Consider the following 6608-nt stretch of genomic DNA (forward strand, 5'->3'; position numbering starts at 1 on the left):
TAATTTAACCCCGAACTAAACATATTCAAAATGAAAATATCTAATATGACATATAGCAAAACATTTGTCGTTTCACGTTTTATTCACAAAAGATAAGAGGTAAAATTTAGGAACCTTTAAAATATACTCTCTTTGTCCCAATTTATATGATACACTTTTCTTTTTAGTCTATCACAAAATTAATGATACATTTCTATAATTAGAAATAATTTAACTTGAAACTTCCCTTTTTTACCTTAATGAATATATTTAAAACCACACCAAATATATTGACTTGTTTTAGACTACAAGTTTCAAAAGTCTTCATTTCTTTTTTAAACTCCATGTGAAGTCAAACTATCACATAAAATTGGGACGGAGGAAGTAGTCACTTTTTTGGGCGGATTGCCCTTCAAAGGAGCTGGTCTTAAATTTTTGGCCCTCAAATTGCTGGTTTTTGATTTTTATCCTTCGCCTAAAAAAGTGGCTGAAAATACCCTGAGGTTCTGGTTTCGAACCCCAGCTCAGTAAAAAAAAAAAAAAATGCAAGGCAAGGACCCCAGTTAGTTGCCGCGCACTAACTAGAAAGGTACTTACCACCCCACTACAACCTTTGGTAGCATATTGTGCATGTATTGATTTAGTGTAAACAATAAGTGCGAGTATATTTTTTCTATTTACAATGCCTGAGAAGTCTTCTAGATAACCATTGTGGAATATGCCATAACTGAACAGCTATATGACATGATAGTGGTTGTTACAAAATGTATATAGATGTTATTCTTAGCAATGTACATAACATAATTAGGTAGAAGAAGATATTCCAATTGCAAGGAGCCAAGTAGTTTTTCAAGATAGATCTGAGGTCAGGATACCATCAAGTGAGAGTCAAAGAAGAAGATATTCCGAAGATGGCTTTTAGAACCAGATATGGTCATTATGAATTTCGGGTGATGTCGTAAGGCAAGGACCAATGCTCCAGCAGTGTTTATGAACCTGATGAATGATGTGTTCAGGCCATTCCTGGATTTATTTATAATTGTATTCATTGATGATATCCTGGTATACTCTAAATCAGAGGGAGAGCACGCGGAACATTTTGCGTCTTCGTCCTTGGAATTCTTCGAGCTCGCAAATTATATGCTAAATTTTTAAAATGTGAATTACTCGTTGAACTCGTAACTTTTTCCTACGTCGTCTCGACCATGGTATTCGGGTTGATACCCAAAATATCGAGGCTGTGAAGACTTGGCCAAGGCCTACAACGCCTACGGAAGTCCGTAGCTTTTACGGGATTGGCAGGGTATTACAGGAGATTTGTGAAAGAATTTTCCTCTATTTTAACGCCGTTGACGAAGCTAACACAGAAAGCTGCTAAATTCCAGTGGACAAATGCTTGTGAGCGCTGTGTCGGAAAGACGGGTTGACTTAATTTCATCGTGACACTTCCGTGAAGGATCGAAGGGTTATGTGGTGTATTGTGATGCCTTTGGTGTTGGGTTAGGCTATGTATTGATGTAGCACAGCAAGGTCATTGCCTATGCTTCTAGGCAGCTACGGAAACATGAGAAGAATTATCCGACCCACGACCTTGAATTAGTTGCGGTCATTCACGCTTTAAAGATATGGAGGCACTATTTGTATGGTGTCCATGTGGATATCTACACAGATCACAAAAGTCTTCAATATATTTTCAAGCAAAAGGAATTGAATTTGCGTCAGAGGCGATGGTTAGAGCTATTGAAGGACTATGACGTAAATATTTTATACCATCCTGGTAAAGCAAATGTGGTGGCTGATGCCCTCAGCCGTAAGTCCATGGGTAGTCGAAGTGATGTTTCATCAGAAAGAAAAGAATTAGCTCGTGAGCTCCGCCAACTAGCTAGCCTAGGAGTTCGCTTAACGGATTCGGCAACACAGAGTTAATGTGCTTAACCCCACGTTGGTAGCCGTCCCCTAGACACGGAAGTAAAAGGCATCGATACGAGGATCTCGAGAAAGTGTTATAGAGATGCACGTTCCCAAAAAGAGAAGTCACCATTTGAGATCTCTGCAGATGGGATTCTCAGGTATCGAAACAGGTTATGTGTTCTGGATGTTACGGGACTGCGTCGTCAGATTCTGGAAGAAGCTCATTGCTTCCGTTATTCCGTTCATCGGGAAGCGACAAAGATGTACCATGACCTCAAGTTAATGTATTGGTGGGAAGGAATGAAGAGAGATATAGCTGAGTTTATGGCTAAATGTCCAAACTGTCAACAGGTAAAAATTGAGCACCAGAAACCAGCAGGGCTCTTGCAAGAAATGGAAATTCCAACCTGGAAATGGGAGGGGATCAATATGTATTTTGTTGTTGGACTACCTCGTTCTCGGCATAAGTATGACTCCATTTGGGCGATTGTTGATGGGTGTGCTCACGAAATCAAGACATTTTTCTACCGATCGGGTCTACATATGCAAGAGGACTATGCTAGATTGTATCTCAAGGAGATAGTGCGGCTTTATGGCATTCCTATATACGGTATTGCGGCTGCAGAGCACATTCACGGTACTAAATTCGGAAATCCTTTCAAGAAGGATTTGGGCACTCAAGTGAAATTTAGTACCGCATTCACCTTCTGCATCGATGGACAAGCCGAACGCCTTTATTCAAACCTTAGAAGACATGTTGCGGGCTTGTGCATTGGATTTTTGGGGTAATTGGGAGGATCATTTGCCACTTATTGAGTTTGCATATAACAATAGTTATCATGCCAGTATTCAGATGGCCCCTTATGAAGCCCTATATGGGAGGAAGTGTAGGTCACCCATCGGATGGTTTGAAGTGGGAGAAACACAATTAATAGGTCCAGAATTGATCCAACAAGCGGTTGAGAAGATTAAGCTTATCCGAGACCGGTTGGTGACAGCTCAAAGCCGCCAAAAGTCCTATACGGACAATCGCGGTAGGAATTTAGAATTTCAGGTCAACGACTGGGTATTTTTGAAAGTATCGCCAATGAAGGGGATAATGAGATTTGGTAAGAAAGGTAAGCTCAGTCCTCGATACATTGGGCCCACAAGATTGTACGCGCAGTGGGCCAAGTAGCTTGTGAGTTGGATTTACCCCCTAGCCGAACTCGCTCCATCGATCTTCCATGTATTGATCTTCGTAAATGTGTTGGAGATCCGACCAAAATAGTACCGTGCGACATTCAATTCCCGAAAAATTAGCTTATGAAGAAGTACATGTTGCCATACTAGATAGACAAGTGCGGAAGCTTAGGAACAAAGAGGTAGCCTCAGTTAAAGTTTTATGGAGGAATGATAACAGAGAGGAGATGATTTGGGAAGCAGAAGAAGCTATGAAGTTTAGATATCCGCATCTATTTCCACCCCAGAGGAGACTCAAGATGAAATATCGGTACTCTGTGTATGAAATGTTTTACTTTATTATTACCCGGGTTGTGCGTGGCCATATTTCTTATTGTTGATGTTGGAGCCTTCGTCCGGCGATGTTATTTTGGGTCACATTGTGACGGAGGGTAGTGCCAAATTGTGGGAACTACGGCAAAATTTTCGTAAGATTCGAGAATTTAACATTCGAAGACGAATGTTCTTAAGAGGGGAGAATGTTACACCTCGGTAATTTCATGTCGTTGCGTCGTGAATAGATTAACGCCAGTTAAGTCGGACACGAGACCCTCACGACTACAAGAGGGTGATTGGCAGCCTTAATGTATTAAGTCATAGGACTTGGTGAAACTAGGTTCGTCAAAGGAAATGGAGTATAAGTTATGTTTGGGAAGAATTTCATGGGTGTTAAACCAATGAATATTTAGTAAGGTCTTGAGGACGGGTTATAATGTCCGTTAGATCATTAAGGATGTGTTGCACAAGTACCAAGAAGGTTCCATAAGGATTCGAGATCAAACGAAGCGACAAAACGAATTCAAAAAAATTGGGGATTATACGGTCATATATACGGGCCGTATATTTTATACAGCCCGTATACCTGACCGTAGAACCTTCCAGTGAAGGGTGACTTTCTGGAGGAAACATACGGTCCAATATACGGACCGTATAAATTGTACGGTCCGTATAGTGAACTGTAGGTTTCGGGTTGGGTCCGAACTTTATTTTTATATAGGCACGGTTTCCTCTTCTTTTTCTCATTATTCACTTCTCCAACCTTCCGAAAACCTCTAGAACTTTCTCCATATCACCTTAACACATATTCAAGAAGGGAAATCAAAGATCAAACATCCAAAGTTGGTAGAATCAAAGGTGTGGATGCTCCCTAGGGTTGATAAAAGTTGAAAAATCTCCTTGGTATTGGAGTTAAGTTCTTCTCAAGTGGAGTACTTGCATTCCAAGATCATCTCTACATAATCAAAGGTGAGTTTTACGATTATTTCATATTAATGATGGTGTTGAGTAGTTGAAGAACTTGAACTAGAAACAAGTATGGAATAGGAGCTTAAGTATGCAAATAATGGTATGTTGGTTTGAAAGGTAGTGAGTTATGATTCATGGTATAATATGAGTATAATCTTGTCATGAATGGTACTAATGATGTTGAGGAAGTATTATGTGAATGATAAGCGTGATGTTGTATTATAGTTATGTACGTGGAGGATCTGGAAATGAATTTGGGAGTTGAATAATGTTTAACTTGAGGGAAAAATTTACGTATTATGATATTATGGGGTCGTTGTATTGTTTGGGAGCTGTTTTATTATTTGAGGAAAAGTCGTTGAAACAAATGAAATCTTTGTCAATTTTCGTTAACCTTATTCGCTTTAGTTCAAAGCTTAAGGATACCTTCTTCAACAATCTAACACTTCGTATTTTAACCCCTATTGTAAGCGGGAAGGAGAGCTCTTAGTTGATATCGTTAAGGAGATACAAAGGTATGTAAGGCTATCCCCTTTCCTTCAAAGGCATGACTCTTGTTTCATAATTTCTCCTATACTTCACGTACCTTCTTACATTCCCTTAAAGATGAAGTTTGAAGAACTTTAAGAGCTTCTTATGAGATATGTTCTATAACGATAAAGATGACAATGATGACTTCATGATGTTGATGTTTCTATGCTTATGATTTCATTGATGCTATTCTTCGTTGTTGTCTCACCTCATGATATTAGTTCCTTCAAGGTGAGACATAGCGATGATGATAACGCTATAATATAATCGGAGGTTCACGACCTTACGTCACTCCAATAGAGCGCACTTTTACTTGGGCTTTCATGCATGCTACGTATATTATAGATGTATATATGTATATGTATATATAGGGGACATGGGGAAAAGGTGAGGGGCTATAGACGTATAGCCACCTGATCACCGGTATCTTATGATATCATCCCGACGCGAGATGCCGGACCGTGGGCTATACGGGTGATGGATCGGGCCGTACGTTCCACGACGATATATTGATATATGGATCGGGCTGCACGTTCGCCGGAAGAATACATGATATGATATTTTACGTAGTATGCATGCATGACTCCGCCTTAAGAGGCACAGCGATCACCGGTTATCTTCTTATCTTTATTTTATCTTCGTTCCCTTGCTACATTACGAAGCATGTCTTTTACGTACGTCGCACTTGCTCGTGCATCGACATCCCTTTTTCTTGGATGCGCATGCTCGGCTCATGCCCACGGTAGAACGTGGAGACGACCGGCTTCCTAGGAGCCGCATTAGCTTGCACGAGCACTTCCATAGACCGGAGGTGCAGTTTCTGATATATTCTTTTGTGTTTATACTTGGATATGGTGGGGTCCTGTCCCATCTTCATGACTTCGGCAGTTTTCGATTAGAGGCTCGTAGATACTCGTGTGTGGCAAGGATGCTTACGTGACCCTCGATGTATATTTTGTACATTATTTTTCTTCCGCCACGAGAGTTTATGCATATATATATACGAGTACATGCTTTATGGAGTTTATGTGTGTACAAGCAAGACGATAGTAGTATGATATGCGGTGCTCGGTAGTCGACCCGGTGCCGTCATGGCCCACTAGGTGGGTCGTGACGATACCAAGGACTTTTCTCCTTCCGGTTATGCATCTTTAATTTTTGTTTTTTCTCCGTTTGGTCACTATTATAAGTGTTATAGTCAAACAAATTAAAGAGGAGAAGAGGGAAAACCCCAGGAAACGCTTCCTCCCTCTCTCTCTCTCTCTTAGGCGACTTCATGGAGACTTGAGGCCTCCATGGCCAAATCTGCTTCTCCCAGCCTTCAAGGTCATGGGGATTACCCACCAACAAACCTTACATATGCTTTTTCGTTAATCCATAACAATTCATCTCACCAACCGTTAACCAACAATCTTGAAACCAATTGAATACATTCACTGAGAACCAACTATTAAATTCACAATGGAGGAATTGGATAGTTTTTCAATGGAAGAAAGGCTTACATGACGGTGATTATGAAGTTTGCACACCTTAAACCGATTTTCATGAGATTCGAAAATACCAAAAAAAATTTGATATCAAAGGGGGGTCAAAATTGAACCCAGTTTCGATTGCTTTTTGGTTTGATTTATTGGGGAAAATTTTGTGAAAGTTTTGTCCTCTTGGTTATATTAATGTTAATGGGAAGCCATAAATTTGATTTTCCCCTTGGGAATTTTTTT

The sequence above is a fragment of the Lycium ferocissimum genome, chromosome 8 (genome assembly GCF_029784015.1).
Source record: "Lycium ferocissimum isolate CSIRO_LF1 chromosome 8, AGI_CSIRO_Lferr_CH_V1, whole genome shotgun sequence".
Taxonomy (NCBI): Eukaryota; Viridiplantae; Streptophyta; class Magnoliopsida; order Solanales; family Solanaceae; genus Lycium; species Lycium ferocissimum.